Source organism: Toxorhynchites rutilus, chromosome 2 (assembly GCF_029784135.1).
Source record: "Toxorhynchites rutilus septentrionalis strain SRP chromosome 2, ASM2978413v1, whole genome shotgun sequence".
Classification (NCBI taxonomy): Eukaryota; Metazoa; Arthropoda; class Insecta; order Diptera; family Culicidae; genus Toxorhynchites; species Toxorhynchites rutilus.
In genome coordinates this window covers 262505556-262525147 of record NC_073745.1, presented here as the reverse complement: position 1 = coordinate 262525147, position 19592 = coordinate 262505556, and the positions used below count along the sequence as shown (strand labels likewise).

The 19592-nt window shown below is 37.4% G+C and overlaps 1 protein-coding gene across 12 annotated transcripts in view; it reads right to left on the bottom strand.

The window, feature by feature from the left end:
* Positions 1 to 19592, bottom strand: part of LOC129769500 (protein alan shepard) — a 264807-nt gene that overhangs the window by 206486 nt on the left and 38729 nt on the right. The window lies entirely within an intron of this gene.

Below are 19592 nucleotides of genomic sequence, written 5' to 3'. Positions count from 1 at the left end.
CTTCGTTATGGAGAACAAAATAGGTACATCTAGGAATGTTTGTTTGTTTTATACTAAGATTTATTTACTTAATAAAATTCTTTGAAAAAGATCAGAATATAAAATTTGTTTAGCTTTCGTGTCCCATTTTCTTTCCTGAACTATTTGGTCAGCCTAATCATTACTACTGCCTTTATACAATTGATCGGCCGACATTTAATGTTGTTGCCAATTCTAGTTGCGTATGACAAACTGCCAATACTTCTTTCAATTCAACACCTTCAAATATTTGGGTTTCATTCGCTATCCAACTCTTGACGAGTAAAGTTCAGTGTCGGTATTGTGCGTTGCCACTTTTGCTATTGTGCTATTGGTACGAGTGAAGGTCATTGCTGTCCGCTTTCGATCTGACCTTTTGTGAAGTGGACGAAAGGAACAAAAGAAGCAGCGCTCTTGCAGCGAGCCGGATTGCGGCTGTTGAACTGATTCGGCATAACGGGATCGCCATCGCGTGACTGTCGCAAACGGGATTCATCATCACGTGGCTGCGTAAGCTATTCTTGCGCTATTGTGTTGTCTCCGTAGCGCGTAGCCTCTGTCTCTCCCTGGTTAGGGCAGTAGAGCGCATTATTGGAACAACTTATATATTAAGGTACACATATTTATTATTATTCAATTCATTTGTTCATTGTTGTTGTTGTTGTCAGGGGGTATCACCGCCAATATTATTATCATAATTTTTTTTTTGCAATTTTTTTTTTAAGATTATTGTTAAAATCAATAATAATTTAGAAATAAGACAGAAATTTTTGTAAAATGGAGAATAGTGGAGGATCTCCAGAGATGGAGATCTCCGATAATGAATCTCATATAAGATCTGGGAAAAAACATAAACGAGTCCCTCATAAGGAAGATAATTCTTCTGGGGACGAATCCGCTCATCCTACCAAGCCCCCCTCTAAGAAAATTGCAAGCCTCCCTTCTCAACCCACTGTTACTTCCACTCCCCCTCTCCCATAACCGATTTCGCTTCCCCCTTCTGATGCTTCCGAACCAACCCAATCCTCGTCCTCGTCCTCATCCTCATCCTCGTCCTCGTCCTCGTCCTCGTCCTCGTCCTCGTCCTCGTCCTCGTCCTCGTCCTCGTCCTCGTCCTCGTCCTCGTCCTCGTCCTCGTCTTCCCCCTCTGTTGTCTCCGCTCCACGTGTCAGAGTTTATCCAGAAGATGCACCTGGAACTGGCCCTTGGGTTGTTTTCCTCCGGCCAAAACCGAAAGGAAAAAACCTTAACGTGATTCAGATCATGAAAGATCTGGCCAGATACACTTCTGTATCTGAAATTCGCAGGGTTAGACCGAACAAATTGCGAGTTGTCGTGAATGAACGGAAACACGCAAACGAGATTGTTACTGATCAACATTTCACTCTTGAATATCGAACATTTATACCCTCCCATAACGTAGAAATTGAGGGGGTGATAACTGAAACGGGTCTGACGAGCGAACAAATAAAAGCAGAAGGAAAAGGCAAGTTCAAGAAGCTCCCCTCAAAGGAAATGAAAATCTTGGACTGTCGCCAACTCGGGAAACTTTCCCATGATGGGGACCAAACTAAATTTACGCCGTCCGACTCGTTTCGAGTCACCTTTGCTGGTGCCGCCCTCCCTGACTACGTTATGGTGGACAAATTGAGACTACCTGTGCGACTCTTCGTGCCAAAGCCCATGACTTGCAACAAATGCAAGTCAGTTGGTCACACTTCGGATTATTGTGCCAACAAGGAGCGCTGTACCACTTGCGGAGAGCAACATGAGGGGAAATCCTGCAGTGCGACTGAGCATAAATGTCCATATTGCGGGGGATCCCCACACGAGCTCTCAGTTTGTGAAACTTACAAGAGTCGCTGGGAGAAACAGAAGCGCTCTTTGAAGGAACGCTCGAAACGCACTTTTGCGGATATTTTAAAGGGCGCTTCTCCACTGGCCCAACAACAACAACCAATCAACACACGAAATGTCTTCGCCACGTTGCCCGTTGACGAAATAGAAGCGGACACAGCTAACGGGGGCACACCGTTCATTTTCCAAGGGAATCCCCGGCGCAAAAATGTGAACATTCCCAAAGTTCAAGGACAAGCCCCTCCGGTGATACCCCCTGTTAGCATGCCTAAAAAATCGAGTGCAGCGGACAAGCAAAATCAGGTTCCTCCTGGTTTCCGTGGGAATAATTCACCTTCGAATGGCCCAGCACTCGAGGGGACATCAAAAACCCCAACTGTCCCTGTTATTCCGTCCAGTTCAACTTCCCAATCGGGATTTATAAAGTTGTCTGACCTTTTGGACCAAATCTTCAAGTGTTTTAATGTTTCTGACTCCATCAGAACCCTTGTCATCTCAATGCTTCCAGTATTGAAGACAATTTTGCAACAATTGATGCATACATGGCCCCTCCTTGCAATGATTATCTCTCTTGATGTCTAATTCAAATAGAGAGGTCGGAGATATCACTGTTTTACAGTGGAATTGTCGTAGTCTTACCCCTAAATTGGATACATTCAAAATTTTAATTCATAACTTCAATTGTGATGTTTTTGCTCTGTCCGAAACTTGGCTTTCTTCGCGAGATGATATCTCTTTCCACGATTTTAATATTATACGCTTGGACCGTGATGATAGATACGGAGGGGTGCTTTTGGGGATCAATAAGTGCCACTCATTTTTTAGAATTGACCTTCCACCTATTGGAGGGATCGAAGCTGTTGCTTGTCATGCAAACATCAGAGACAAAGACCTCTGTATTGTCAGCTTGTATTGGCCTCCGAGAGCTGCGGTTAGCCGCAAGCAACTTGATGACATGTGCTCACTCCTTCCTGAGCCACGATTGATCTTGGGAGACTTCAACTCTCACGGAACTGCCTGGGGGGAACAGTACGACGACAATCGTTCATTGTTGATATATGACCTTTGTAACAGCTTCAATATGACCGTTTTGAACACTGGGGAAACAACACGTGTACCTAAACCTCCTGCTAACCCAAGTGCTCTTGACCTCTCGCTTTGCTCGAATTCACTATCGTTAGATTGCAAGTGGAATGTAATCCAGAACCCCAACGGTAGTGATCACTTGCCAATCAAAATTTCCATCACCATTGGGTTGAATTCTTCTGAATCTATAAACATGGCATATGACCTCACAAGACACATTGACTGGAAAAAATATGCGGACGCGATTGCTCTAGCCATCAATTCCAGAGATGGTTTACCTCCATTGGAGGAGTATAACTTCCTTTCTCGTTTGATCTATGACAGCGCGGTTCGCGCTCAAACGAAACCCATCCCAGGTTCCATCATTTCCCGAAGGCCTCCCAATCTATGGTGGGATAGCCAATGTTCCAAGCTTTATGTAGAAAAATCGAATGCATTTAAAGCTTTTCGGAAACGTGGAACCCCTGAAAATTTTCAGACGTATTTGGACCTTGAAAATCAATTTAAAAACTTGATCAAAGGGAAAAAACGTGCTTATTGGCGAAATTTCGTGGGAGGTTTGTCACGAGAAACGTCAATGAAAAAATTATGGAAAGTGGCTCGAAACATGAGAAATCGCTCTTCAACGAATGAAAGCGAAGAATATTCACATCGATGGATTTTTAATTTTGCACGGAAGGTTTGTCCCGATTCCGCTCCCGTGCAGAAAATTGTTCGAGATATACCACAAGATAGGTGCGATCTTGATTCTGAGTTTTCGATGGTAGAATTCTCTCTTGCTCTCCTTTCATGTAACAATTCTGCTCCGGGATCGGATAGAATTAAGTTCAACTTGCTGAAAAACCTCCCTGATGTGGCGAAACATCGCTTGTTGAATTTATTCAATCGGTTTCTGGAGAATAATATTGTTCCAGATGATTGGAGACAAGTACGAGTTATAGCTATTCAAAAACCCGGAAAACCCGCGTCCGACTTCAATTCGTACCGCCCAATAGCAATGCTGTCTTGTATACGGAAATTGTTGGAGAAAATGATCTTGTTTCGCCTTGATCGATGGGTTGAAACGAATGGCCTACTCTCAGATACACAATATGGGTTCCGCAGGGGCAAGGGGACGAATGATTGTCTTGCGTTGCTTTCTTCAGAAATTCAAATGGCTTACGCCGAAAAAAAACAAATGGCTTCAGTATTCTTGGACATAAAGGGGGCCTTCGATTCTGTTTCAATAGAGGTTTTGTCGGACAAATTACACTCTCGGGGTCTGCCGCCTCTATTGAATAATATGTTATATAACTTGCTTTGTGAGAAACATTTGAACTTTTCTCACGGAGATTCGGCAGTAAGTCGGGTCTCTTACATGGGCCTCCCCCAGGGCTCATGTTTAAGCCCCCTTTTGTACAACTTCTATGTAAGCGACATCGACAATTGCCTTACACAAAATTGCAGCCTAAGACAACTTGCAGATGATGGAGTGGTGTCTGTCGTAGGACCAAACGAATCCGACCTGCAAGGACCCTTACAAGATACTTTGAACAATTTTTCAACCTGGGCCATTGGGCTAGGGATCGAATTCTCCACGGAGAAAACAGAGATGGTGGTTTTTTCTAGGAAGCATAGACCAGCAAAACCAAAGCTTCAACTTTTGGGTAAACCGATCACTCATGCTATGTCATTCAAGTATCTTGGGGTCTGGTTCGACTCCAAATGTACTTGGGGGGCCCATATTAGGTTTCTGAGTAAAAAATGCCAACAAAGAATAAACTTTCTCCGTACAATTACCGGCACCTGGTGGGGAGCCCACCCAGAAGATCTTATAATGTTGTATCGAACAACTATTCTCTCAGTGATGGAGTATGGCAGTTTCTGTTTTCAATCAGCTGCCAAAACACACCTCATTAAACTCGAGCGAATTCAGTATCTTTGTCTCCGTATCGCGTTGGGATGTATGCCCTCAACGCATACCATGAGTCTCGAGGTTTTGGCAGGCGTACTCCCACTAAAAGATCGCTTCAATTTATTATCTCTTCGGTTCTTCATCCGGTGTAAGGTTATGAACCCATTAGTGATCGGAAATTTTGAGCAGCTGATCGAGCTAAATTTTCACTCCGGATTCATGAGTTCATATCATGAATTCATCTCCATGCAGGTTGATCCTTCTTCGTATATTCCCAACCGTGTTTGTTTCCTTGACTACATCAATTCCTCTGTGCATTTTGATCTGTCCATGAAGCAAGATATCCATGGATATTCAGATTACCAACGATCGAGGATCGCTCCAACGATCTTCGATGAAAAGTATGGGGGTATCAATTGCGATAATATGTACTTTACTGATGGGTCCACTATAAACGAGTCCACAGGATTTGGAGTGTTCAACGAATTTTTTAGCACCTCACACAGTCTTCAGAATCCTTGCTCAGTGTATATTGCTGAATTGGCAGCAATTCATTGGGCGCTGGACAGCGTCGCCTCACGACCTGTTGAACACTATTACATTGTAACGGATAGTCTTAGCTCTGTCGAAGCTATCCGTTCAGTGAGGCCGGAAAAGCACTCACCGTACTTCCTTGAGAGAATACGAGAAATTTTGAGTGCTTTATCCAGACGCTGTTATGTCATTACCTTTATCTGGGTCCCTTCGCATTGCTCCATTCCGGGTAATGAGAGGGCTGACTCATTAGCAAAGGTAGGTGCAATTGAAGGCGATATTTATCAGCGTCAAATCGCCTTCAATGAATTTTATTCTTTAGTCCGCAAAAATACCATCGCCACCTGGCAACGCAAGTGGAATGAAGATGAATTAGGCCGGTGGTTTCACTCGATTATCCCTAAGGTTAGCCTCAAACCGTGGTTCAAAAGTCTAGACTCGAGTCGGGACTTTATTCGCACCTTCTCCCGACTCATGTCCAATCACTGTTCGTTAGATGCACTACTCTTCCGTTTCAATCTTGCCAGCAGCAATCTCTGCGTTTGTGGCCAAGGTTATCACGACATCGAGCACATTGTTTGGTCGTGCGAGGTGTATCTGGTCGCCAGATCGAATTTAAAAAACTCCCTTCGGGCCCGAGGAAGACAGCCCAATGTGCCGGTGAGAGATGTGTTGGCTCGGTTAGACCTTGATTACATGTCCCATATATATGTTTTCCTTAAAGCTATAGATCTTCGTGTGTGATTGTCCCTACATCCTTATACCCTCCTTTCCTTCCTTTGCGGGTAATTCGTCCCCTTGCTATAAATAGTAGAATAAGTTGAAATGTAAATAAACTATAGATATACGAATAGATTTATAAATTGAGTGTTCATCAACATTGTTACAATTTCCTTATATCCCATCCTTCTCCTAAAAATATGTCACCCTCCTAAACTCGAGTACACCGTGAGTAATCGGTTTTCCACCTTACTAACCATAGATGTAAGAAAATTGTTTATATATATAGTTTTAAAATTATATTTAAGAATTCGGCTCCTTTAAACTTAAGTAACTGAGCCTGTAAAAATAAACGAATTAAAAAAAAAATATTTGGGTTTCCACGTTCTTTCCCATCAATGTCAAAATTGTAATTTACTATCGAATACAAGTATTGATACTTCAATAAACATTGGTAAAGTGTTTTATCCAATCTTAATGATGTTTTTTTTTTAATTTGAGCTATGTAGAACCGGTGCCATTAATTTCCAGCCTCAATTATAAATGCATGAAATATGCAGACTTGGGGGAAATCTGGCCGGAATATGCATTATGCATTACCTGTATAAGCCACGATAGAAAATAAATACTTATTAAAAATGGTTTCGCTAGAAAAATTTGCACTTGTATGATACTCGGAACGGATCCACCAGAATACGCTTAATACCATATTTCAACTGCTGTGAATTCCATCATTTTAATCTTCACAATTACGCTTGATTTAAAATCGTCGTTCATTTGATGTCACATAATTGAATGAAACCGTACCAATGCTGTGTAAATGCAATACATAAAACGATGAAATTCCAATTGCTGGCTGGCATGGCTGATTATCATACACCACCCGTCTATTAATAACGACGTCAGTCGTATCAAATGACGTATTTCTGTTGGCGCAAACTGCTGCTATCTCACACCATAACCCAAACCCGAAAATGAAATGATGTGTTCCCCTGTTGTATACCATCACACAGGCGCAACGCAAATAACCACCGCATCGAATGATGTCGAAATTATCGCAGAGCCCAAAAATGAAACCCACCACTTCGCATCGCTGCCTGCTGCTGCAGGCAGGATTCGCACATATGACAGTCATCATGAGTGGCCATCACTTTTCGTCGCCGCCGTCAGTTCGGCATAGCCTCCATCAACGCGTCGCGATTCGTTGCGCACCGAAAGTGTGCGGCGATATGACTTTCGCTTTTTGCATCACGGTTCTTTTTTTTCAAAATGGTTCATTCCTACGGTTCCCCACCATCGGATGATTCTGGACGGATCGTCGTTTACTCTTTCGCGCACAACTGCCACAAAAAGGGTGCTTGACGTGCAATTGATGGTGTAGAAGTGATCCTCGGTGTAAAGCCTTTTGGGTTTGGGTCGAGGCCTATGGTTAGTCTGCGAGGGGATATGTTTTTCATCAACTTTAGGCAGAATATAATTGAGGCCATACCTATCCTCTGCTCAATGACAAAAGTATCAAAAGCGTTACATCATAACAACATATGAATTCGATGCCAAAATTTGTCTTCATGTTAACAAAAACATTTAGGAAATATTTTCCAGATGTACACGTAGAACGAATCTGCATTTGTTCCAAAATCGATAAATCGAATTGTCGTATGTGAAGAAGCGTTGTCACAATGAAACATGATCTTATGTTATATGACCAATTGGTTTACTTGGTCGATGTTTGAGCAGTGTACGATTCAAATCGATCGATTGTTATTGGTAGCATGTAGCATGTCCGCGTCTGTCTCAAATAAGGTTCAATAACTCGTAGGCTATTGGAAAAAAAATTGTTTGACAATCCTCAACTGCTGTGTGGGTTGTTTTTGTGTTGATGAAGCATTTTAGTCCAACAAAACTCACAATCTGTCAAATCTTTGATATATTTTTAAGCTGCGGCGAAAAGTATTCATGAGGAGAACACACCAAGGAGACAATAGTTTTTTAAATATTATGTATCATTTTCATATGTTCGATTTTTTCAAATGACCACTTGACTTGTACGTGAGGTAATCTACCCGAAAATGAATTAGTCAATATTTTTTTAACGAAATTACATCTCCAACGCTCGCAATAAAATCGGACCCAATGAAATGATACACCAATTCTATTATGCGGCACCTCTCGCAGAAAGGCAACAATCAATCCAAACCGAAACAGTTGTGTGTTGAAGAGACAACAGCAACCGCGAATCGGTTGAGTGTTGCGAGGCGATATCAACCACAGCGGAATTTTTTTTTATATTCAGTTTTCAACCGATGAACGCAGCTCTCATCACTAGAAAATACCTTCCTCATATCTGTCGTAAAATGCGCTGCATTTTGACGCCATTTTCAACCCGGAAATAATACACGAATTCCCGAAAATTGAATGAACGGTCGGAAAAAGTCACCAAGAGCCCAAAACACTCCTAAACTCACACGAACTATTTCCCGGTAAAAAAAATCAATTGGCTTCTCATTATTTCGGGTATTGCTTCGAAAAGTATCAATTTTCCGAGTTCCGAAAAGGGCTGTGGTTTTATAGAAGCGGCAGAAGATGGTTTATATATGACTCATTCTTGTTCTCGCGAGATCAATGCACAAGCTGGCCATATGTCGAAATTCCTCTCCTTATTACCAACGTACGTAATACATCATGCACGCACTGTAGCCACAGGTGATTCAACATTTGTAATACCACAAACATTGACAACGCATAAAATCTAAAATGCTCGCGTGTGATTCAGTCTTACACAATCACTCTTAACCTAACGGTATGAAAACCGACGCGATACGTACTATCTTTTCATTGAATCGTACGGTCGCTACCTGGATGAGTGAGGAATGATAAATCACACGATTATATTCCACCAGCACCATTATTTCACATTTCTTAACCACCTCAAATCTACCTTTGGTAACGCATGAAAACACTAAAAAAATATGTACGTGTGGTGCAAAAATATGAAAGCACCCTCCACCAAACGGCATGAAAATCGATGCGGTGCCTCAACCGAACAAAATTCGAAAACACGAGAATGGTTCTCCTATGAAAACTTATCTCTGTTGGAAAAGATCCGAAAAAGCGTTAGGAAAGACGGTTGTCTTCACGCTAATTGGTGCGAGACTGTGGTTGAGTAGAGTGAGGCCAATATAAGGTGGTTTGGTTTTTTATTTTTCTTATATCCTTTGGACAGATTGATATGTACGGTGGATAGCTACGATTGTTTTCGCAGTCACTCCTTTTGGTCGGTACAAATAAAAAAAGCACAAAATTAGCAGCCAATCAAATCGTGGGATTGTGTTTATCTAGTGGGTTGAGATAATGCTTCATATTTTACGATTAGACTTGTTTAAAAAAGTATATTTTTTATTATGATAGATACGTTGCCGACGGAAGTTATTCTTGGGAGACTTCTATTTTCGATATTTCGAAAACGTGTAGAGAAAGATAAGCTGTGGTATTGGGCTGGGGAATAAGTTCATAGCGTTTTTATATTTCATTTATTTTACAACGATTGGTTTGCTATATGGCAAAAGGTAAGTATTCATTCGATAAAATCTGCAAAACTATGTTAATTTTATTTTTGAGTTATTTTATTTTTTTTTACACCTGCTTTTCTTTGCTTTTTATCGAGGTCAAAGAGTTGCCGAAGTATTCCGGGACATTTGCGACGTGTAAACATTGTAATTTTAACGTCGATGTCTCGCCACTTCTGAATTCAATGGAGAACGTCTCAATTCACTTTTTAAGGAGAATGGTAGCAAAACCAGTCGAGAATTGGAGGAAAAAAATGAACTGCGGCGAATATAAAAATTATTGTTAATGTTTAAATAAAATCTACACTACGAACTTAATCCCCAACCCAATGTATTATCAAAGCTGAATCGACTATATTATCTGGAATTCAGAATGTAGTACCTACAATCTAATATCTCTCAAATCTGAGATCCAGTATAGTATATCTGGGAAGTATATATTCATATTATGAATCCAAATTTTTATCGAATCGGAAGCGATCAATTTTGAATAATATTAGATAACAAGCACCCACCTGGGTCCGTACATCGAATATGATTTTGTGATCGAAATTAGTGCATTAGTCGCCCACACCACACCATTGTTGACGTAGGACTACGAAAAAGTTCAAAAAGATAGCTATGTCGCGAATATTTCTCTTTGTTTTTATTTTATTTTAAAAGCTTATGTTTCTGAGAAAAATGAATTTTGATTTTCAAAATATTTTTTTGTCAATGATTGTTTTTCCATTGATCAATGAAATTTTTCCAAAAAATTCTTTGGTAATTTTGAATGAAAACCAAAATAGTTTCCTACATTCTATTCTTTGACTAAAATTTTGTAGGTCTGATAGATTTTTTTGTAGGTTTCTTTTTAAATTTTGAATTTTTAAACTTTATTTCGAAAAATCTTAATTTAAAAACTATAAGATCTACAAAAAGTTGGTCAGAGAATGAAATGTAGGAAATTACTTAGGTTTTCATTAAAAATTATCAAACAAATTTTTGGAAAAAATTTCATTGTAAAAAAAATTTGAAAATTAAAATTCATTTTTCTCGAAAAAATATGCTTTTAAAATTCTGAAAAAAAAGATATAAATAAGCCTTAAAATTTCCAACTAGTTTTTCATACATCGGGCGATGGGCACATTTACATGGAAAAAGCTTTTCGAACATCAACTTTTTCATGTTAATCGTTACTTTTTTATGTAGAAATTATCGCAATTTGCACGATCTGCTAACTTTTCTCTATTTAGAAACATGCCAAGAACATGTCAAACGTGAGAATTTACACACAAAAATGTTACGAGCAAAACATTATTGTTTTCAGGAGTCTTCATACAAGAATGACTTATATTCCAAAAACTATAACAGATAGAATGTTGACGTCTTCGACAAAAGTTCAGATTTTAATAAGATCTAAAACTTTGTCGATTACACTATATCGCTATCTTGACTTTAAAAAAAATAGGATTAGTTGAATATTTTTCAAAAAAAACTTGAAAAAGTTGTTGTTCGACAAACTATTTCCATCTTACGATGTATGGACGATTTGTTGGAAATTGTATAGGCTATTGATATATATATATATATATATATATATTTTTGGGAATTTTAAAAAAATACGTACTTGAGAAAAAAATTTTAAATAGCTTTTTTGTCAGCGAAAGTTTTTTCCAAAAAATTTTAGGTATTTTTTTGTGAAAATTCAAATAATCTCATCCTTTGACATGAACTTTGTAGGTATCATAGTTTTTATGTTATAAATTCTTGTAAAAAATTGAAAAAAAAATTGGCTTTTTCCAAAAAGTGTTCTAATTATTTTTCGAATATTTCAAGTATGCAAAGGTGCGTAACACGTTAAGCCCCGATTTTTTCTAGCTGCGCTCTTCATTCAGCGCGCATCAAGAGCATTTGCACAATATCAGTGTCGGTCCCACTTCCCAAAGATAGTTATTGTATAAATAGAAAATAGTCAGCAATTCGACTAGAAAGTAGTTTCATTTTGTAAATATCCAAAAACAAACCATATATGTTTTTATTTAATTATTTTGTAACTGTCAGTCCCAGGCAGTCAGCATTCTCATACCAAAAAGCTCAACGTCGGCCCTTAGGGACCGACGCTTGGCTTAACGTGTTAAATGACCCATGTATGTACACCCACAACGTTTCACTGCTATCTGAAATGGTGCTGCCAACGGCCAGTCGAGTTGGCATGAAATTCGTCATATGTACCAGTAATCCTTATTATAAGCAGTTACTGTAGCATTTTAAAGGCTTTATAACTCTTTCTTGCTTAGCTTTATATCTGCCCTATATGAGCATATACAGCATTACTAGCAAAAATGAAAATAAATAGAAATTTTCTTCTGTTTTCTTTCGACTGATTTGTTTCACAAGGTTTAACTGCATCATTTATTCAATCATGCTGTTCAAATGTGAAGTTGTTTGTTCAACAGTTAATCTGTTGTCTGCTGGTAAAATGCATTGATTCCCGAAGCTAGGTTTTTTGTTATAAGGCTTAGAAGATATTGTGATGGTTGATATAACACGTAATCTTTCTCTGGAGGGCTTATTTCATAACTACCAGCCTCAGTGACGCTTTTCTAACGAAAAGTTCAATGTCCACAACGGCGCGGGGCTCAACGTATTAAGGGTAATATATTCGTCAATGGTTCAACAATGTAGCAAAAGTAGCATAACATGTGTCATTTGGGATAAATTTCAGATTTTTATCACATTTTAGCACGTAGCATTTGAAGTTTATTACTAAACAGAAATCTCTCATGGGTTTCTAAACAGTGGTATCATTTGTGTTTCGGACCAGAACCTTGCAAGTGGTTTCCCAAGCAGGTCTGGGTGAACAAGGAACATTTTCAATCTTATTTTCGAAAGGATGAATCAATACGAAAAATTGATAGCATGTTTTGCTATCGTATCCAAAGAAACGCACCATCACCTTTGATTGATAGACTATGACCCCGAAATTCAATCAAACAAGAATTTCTCATAAAATTGGCAAGAAGAACGCATCCAGCAATCCCTAGGAACAAACACATGTGTGATAGCGGCAGTCGGTCGTACGAAGGATACCCGGTGATGTTGGCGTTAATTTATTGATTACACACTTAGCCAAACTTGACAAGGCCTGTGTGGAGAGGATTGAGCGTGAATGGTTCTGTTTCGTTGAACGTTGCTGCTGCTGCAGACGATAAATCACAGCGATGGAATGTGTTATTGAAAATGACTCGAGAGCCAGTGGTGGAGTATCCTGCAGCAGTTGTTTACGGCCGAATGCTAGGGAGGGGAGGATGGAGCTCAGCAATCTCGAATGCGTCAAGGCAAGTATTCGTAAAATTTCCTGGTTGTGATTCATATATTTCACACATTCGAGTCATATAACATAAGTATTGCCTATCTTTCGTTTTTTTTTTTCAAATAAATTTACCGGATAAACAAACGGGTAATTTGTTCACTAAAGGCGACCATTGTGAAAACTGCTCCACTTCTGCTTGGAGCGAACAACGAAACAGGTATTTCAACACAGCCAATTCGATGATGATGAATGCGCTACGTGATCGCAGCGCATGAGATTTTTTTGCACCACAAGAAAAGTCGCTTATGGAAGAGGCGAGCAGAGAAAAAAAACGCGGTGATTTTATTCGAAAACCTCCATCTGGCACGTGAGAACGGAGAATGCGAAGAACGACCGAAACTACAAATTGTCGGGGTATTTGTGGTAAAAACACATTGCTGAAATATGCCGGTGATGGTGTGAAGGGGTGGGTAGGTTTTGGTATTGTGTTCTCCAATGGGTATCCGTCTTTTTCCCCTGTCACCCGATAAAAAAATCTCCCGTCAATCGTAAACGCTTAATTAATGGGTGGAACTATTTATCGTAATCGGTTCCGTTCTATTTTTTGGACATAATTCATTCACATACTAACAAATTTCGGCGATTGTTGCACGCAATAATGCTTGTAGTTCACATTATACAGGGTCTTTCAGATTAAATGCTCACACAAAAAAAAAACGAATAGCTCCTTATACAAATTTTTCGCTCCGTCGATGGTAACACTGCATTCCCCACTTCGGGATGATAACGGTACGTGAAGGACCGTTGCTATGTTAATAAGCCACAAATTTTGGAGCCACTTAAAGAAGAAATAACTCGAATTTTCAACAGCATCGAAGTAATAATGTTAGAGTTGTGCATGAAGAATTTTGTTCACCGAAAAAAGGGTGGTCACATCGAAAATGTCCTAAAATGAGCTTTCTTTTCGTTTTTTACAGATACAAATCGGATCACTTTTGTAGAAGTTATTAGAATTTGTTGCATGAGCGTTTAATCTGAAAGACCCTGTAGGTTGGCATTCTGCGAAATTCCCATTAACTAATTATACTATTATGTTTCTATTTCGGTCTGTTCGGTTGAACTGCCACCCAATAATCTCCGTCCATTTCATATTTTCATATTTCCCAGAACTCACCGCAGACTGGAGCGAGACAATCTGACGGATCTTCGTCAAGGTCAAAAAAGTTGATTCGGCTTTCTGTAACGGGTCGCACAAGAGAACCTGATTTTCCTCTTCTCATCTACACACGAACGTGGCGTAGGCTGTTCACAGCGCTATCTACCTTCCTCACAAGTGTGCAGAACCAGTCGTCAGTCCCAGCGATTACGGTTGCATGATCTGCAAAAGGGTTTCTTTGATCTGGTTACGGTCGCTCAATTTGCTGCATTGAAGAGAAATGTGGAAGCAGTGAACGCTCGATGGTCTGTTGGAACGATGAAATTTTATGTCTGGACAACAAAAATTTACCACTGAGAACATGAGTCATAATTTCCACTAAATTAAAAATATAATCATCCCTATCGACTGCGACACATTTATGCATGCGTTTGATCGACTCCTCGAAGGCTTTCCTTTGCTTTTGGCAGGAAACTCACCAACATGCATAGTAACAAGAATAAGATCAAAATGCTCTGAAGAATTCAATTGCTATTTTTGGGGACTCAGCAAACTTTCTGATTGCTAGTTTGCTATTTTCGACCTGCAGTTTCGGCCATGCTATCTTGTTTTGAAACGAATGTTCACCTGTAAAATAGAAAAATGCATTTGCAGTAGATTTTCCACAACTGATAGCGATCAGTATGAAACAGTGTCGACGCCGAAACATTAAACTAAAAAGTTTTAAATGCGTCGCAATGCTCATTAATTTCTTAATGCAATTTTAAATGCAAGTTTGTTGTGAAAATCTTCAAGGCGTCAACAATTAGTATTAATAACTTGGAAAACAAACTTGGGGTAGTTGCTCGTTAGAAGAGCGTTCAACGGTTCCGGTACGGTTCCGTCCCTGATTGTATATTCTAATCGTTTTTTGGTCAATGCTTGTTCAAAATGAATTAATTGTTGTCTAAATGACTCATATGTAGTAGTTCGAACCCCGATTTCGGTTCTGTTTCTGTTTGATAAATAATTTTGTTTTCACTTTGAGTTGCCAAATGGATCTAATTTTTGTCCAATCCATTTTTATGTGATATCGAAAATACTGGTTTATGAATGAATCCTAACGGTTTTGAGCGGTTTAACATTGAACATTCTTGATCGAGTAATGCTTTTCATTCATCGTTTTCATTTTTTGAAGATGAAACTTGTTCATCCCCTTCTTCTATAGAATTAGAGAGGCTTCAAATTTTATTCGAAAAACTCGACTCGAAAAAGGTCATTCAAAAAGATTGTTTTCCGATATAAATCTATTAGCAAACGATGACTCTCAACCAAAGCTTTGAAATGAAAATCTAAAAATTGAGTATGTAAAGTAATAATGCTCTACGCGATAATTACAATAAATAAAATTATATATAAATTTATTTTTGAAAAAACTATTGAATAGTTCCAAAAAATTTAAGCACCATCTAAACGAAAATTCCACGTTCTGGTTGGTCCAATCTGTGCTCCTCAAACTGTGCCAACCAAAACGAACACCTAACGTAGTTGTGAGGCACAATTTTGAGGTTGCAATACTGACAACAGATTGGATCCGCTAAAAAAACCTGCGCAACAAATTCTGTTTTCACTGCGACAAACCACTAGTGACCGTGCGGAACGAACACGACAATTTTTTGTTTCAGAATGAATTCTCAAAATAAGCACAAAGCAAGCTCAGTCATGTGCATGCACTGACGCGCAGAAACAGAGTAGAGGAAAAATATTCACTTCGGCTCCATATTTGCTTCAGGCTTGAAAATAAAGGAAAGTTCATATCCAATTTTCATTCTAGTCTCGCTCCAACCAACACCGAAGCTAACGCCGAAATCACACAGTGCAAGTTAGCATACGAGTCGCATACGTGCGGTAGATCCTGACGAATTGGTAGGTTCTTAATTCCAATAAATGTTCATCAACTTAACTCATTCGTTATTCGTCTTTATTCATCAAAAACATTTACTGGAATACGAATACTTAACCTGACATAAGAAAAAAACATTTATTTTGCTTATCTTACCACTCGGTCAATTAACTAGATTAGCTAGAACTAAGTATACCGAGCACCTCGTGACCAAATGATTTCTTAACAAACAATTGGAAAATTAAAAGCTGAAAACCTTTAAAGCGTTTCCACGCCTAATGGTGGATCGATCGACTTCGAGAGGTCTGATTTGAATTAAATGTTGCAATTGCAGTAGTCTTAGGAAACTAAGTGTATTCCATTTTTTTGACTCAGGAGATGTTTGTTAAACTAAAGTAAGCATTTGGGCATGATACTTTCGTCAAATTAGCTCGGAAACTCGGTTGTTTGGCGGAATGTCTAACAAGCAGTCGTAGGAAGCTAATGAGGTTTTGTGAAAAAATATAAAACATAAAACAATTTTTTTCGAATAAAATAAAAAAGTTCGGTTTGCGGTTTGGAATAATCTGAAAATCATTCGTGAAAGGGCGTGAACGCATGAAGTCACAGCCGTAATTTCGATCGTGTTACCAGGATGGAGAAATTTGAGGAAAAAAAACCCAAAGATAAATTTTTAGTGAATTTCTAAAATCTCAAATATTTGCATGATCGATGTAGCAATCAAGCGGTGCTTTCAAATCATAAAGTTCATGACAATAAACTTCCCAAAAGCGTGTGTCTTCGAGATGTTTTGAATTAACATTTAGATAAATTCAAAAATGAACGAAGATACGCTCTTCTACGCGTTTCTTCAACAACGGTAACACAAAAATTTTTTAAGTTAAATTTATTTTTCTAAAAAACGGTTATTGAATTAAAAAAATATATATAAATAACCCGTACAATAACCAAGAAGTCATTCATACAAACATCGTAATATGGGTACTTCTACAGGAGCAACAGGACAACTTTTTTATGTATGCAGAATCGTTGAAAAACTTAAAAAAACGTTTTCGAGAAAAATGAATCTCATCTTTCACAATATTATTTTTTCCGTGTAATTCTTTTTAAATTTATTGAATAAAATTTTTTATGTCTCATAGTTTTTGTGTCACAACTTTTTCTTTCAAAAAAACAGAGTTTATGTCAAAGAAAGAAATAGCTCAAACATTTTTTCAAATATATATATATATATATATATATATATATATATATATATATAAAACGAAAAGAAAAATTAATCTAAAAACAAGTCATCCATACATACATCGTAAGATGGGTATATCTACAGGAAAAGTTTTTTTTTTGACAACAACTTTTTCCTGTTTTTAGAATCCTTGAAAAACTTCAAAAAAAGTTTTGAGAAAAATGATTCTAAAACTTCCACAATACTTTTATCAGTGTAATTCTTTTTAAATTTAGTTTTATGTGTCTGTATGATAAAATTTATTTAAACAATTTCCCACAATTCATTTTTTGACTAAAATTTTTTATGTCTCATAGTTTCCGAATCAGATTTTTTTTTTTTTCTTAAAAAGTTAGAAAAAAACTCATAATTTTAATAAATCCTAACTCAAAAACTATAAGACCTAAAAAATTTAGGTCAGTGAAAAAAATATAAGAAATTGTTTAAATTTTAGTTTTAAAATATCAAACAATTTAAAAAATAAATAAATTCAAATTCCATTTTCTAAAAAAAAATATTTTGAAAATAATGTGTGAATAGGACATACAATAAGCAACAAGTCGTCCGTACATAGGAAGAAAGTCATTTCTGCATGAACAGAGCTTTTCCAATAACTTTTTCATGTTTCTTAAAAAAAATATTGTCAGTTTAAAATTTGTTTTGAAACTTCTTGATATTTTTAAATGATTTTTTTTCAATAAACAAACCTTTATTTCTTTCCTGCATTTTGATTTTTGATGAAATTTAATTTTGATTTTTGATGAAATTTAATTTTGATTTAATTTGATAAAGTTTTTTAGGGTCTTATAGTTTTGCGTTAAAAATTTTTGTGTGAAACTTTGAGAAAAAATACTTTTCCTCTCTTCAAAAAATAGTCCAAATCTTTTTGAGATTTCGAATATGCAAAGTCAATGATGAATGTCTTCACTTCCACAACGTTTCACTGCATTCTGAGATGGTGCTTCAACAAATTCATTCAAACAAATGAATTGGAGCCAATACAAATGAAAGGCTGAAATTTCTTGAGCTTGTCACTCAAAAGACTGTCGAGGTATACAAAATAAATATAAAATATAAAAATCAAATTATGCGAAATAATATTCATTTGAGCACACCGAAAAAAAAATAGCAAATAATGCGCAATATAGATTATAGTGATTTTTTAAATGCAAATATTGAGAAGAAAAAAAAAGTTTTAAGAAATTCCACATGTTTTGCCTAATTATTCCTTTCGGAATGTATATGTTAAAACGTGCATTTAAATAGTTGAGTATGTGAGTATACAGCCTAGGGTGGCAATGGATGTATGGAAAAAATTTCATCATCGAATTTCGAAAACCGACCATGTACATTTTGTTTATTGGTCCAAAAAAATGACCTGTACAAAATTTCAGCTCAATCGGACATGATTTATGGGTGCCTTAAAGTGCTCAAAGTTTTGATTTTTTGATCCTCGAAAATCTTCCAAGGGGGGAGTGAAGGAAATTTGGAAAATCGCATTTTTTATTTTCGATGCCAAATGACTTAAAAATGCATGAAAAGTCGAGATCTGGTGTCATCTCGAAAAAATTATTTCGACCTTTTGGGACTTAGCCTAAGAGGTAATGAAGGTATGGAAAAAAAATTTATCGAATTTGAAGAACCGACCATGTACATTTTGTTTATTGGCTCAAAAAATGATCTGTGCAAAATTTCAGCTCAATCGGACATTATTTAGGGGTGCCTTGAAGCGCTCAAAGTATAGATTTTTTCATCCTTGAAAATCTTCCAAGGGGGAGTAAAGGAAATTTGGAAAATCGAAATTTTTTTTCGATGCCAAATGACGTAAAAACGCATGAAACGTCGAGATCTGGTGTCATCTCGAAAAAAACAATTTTGGCCGAAAATCGACCTTTTGGGCAAGGCAATGAGAGGCAATGAACGTACGGAAAACAAAATTATCGAATTTTAAAAATCGACCATGTACATTTTGTTTATTGGTCCAAAAATGACCTAGGCGAGATTTCAGCTCAATTGGACATGATTTAGGGGTGCCTCAAAGCACTCAAAGTTTTGATTTTTTAGCTCCTCGGTTTTTGAAATTTTACATGACCATTTTCGCTGCCACCCTAATACAGCCATTCCATGCTAATCCGATATAATGGTTTTCAGATTTTAGTGAAAATCGCAAAATCGCAAAATATTAGGCCCGTATTTTTTTAATTTTTCTATTAAAAATTGTTTATTTTAGGTAAATTTTCCCATTTTTTCAAATTTTCCCATTTTTTTCAAAAAATCATAACATTCAAACTACTGGACCAATTCGAATGATCAACAAGCTAATTAGTTAGTCATTAAAAAAATACTGAACTTGTAAAAA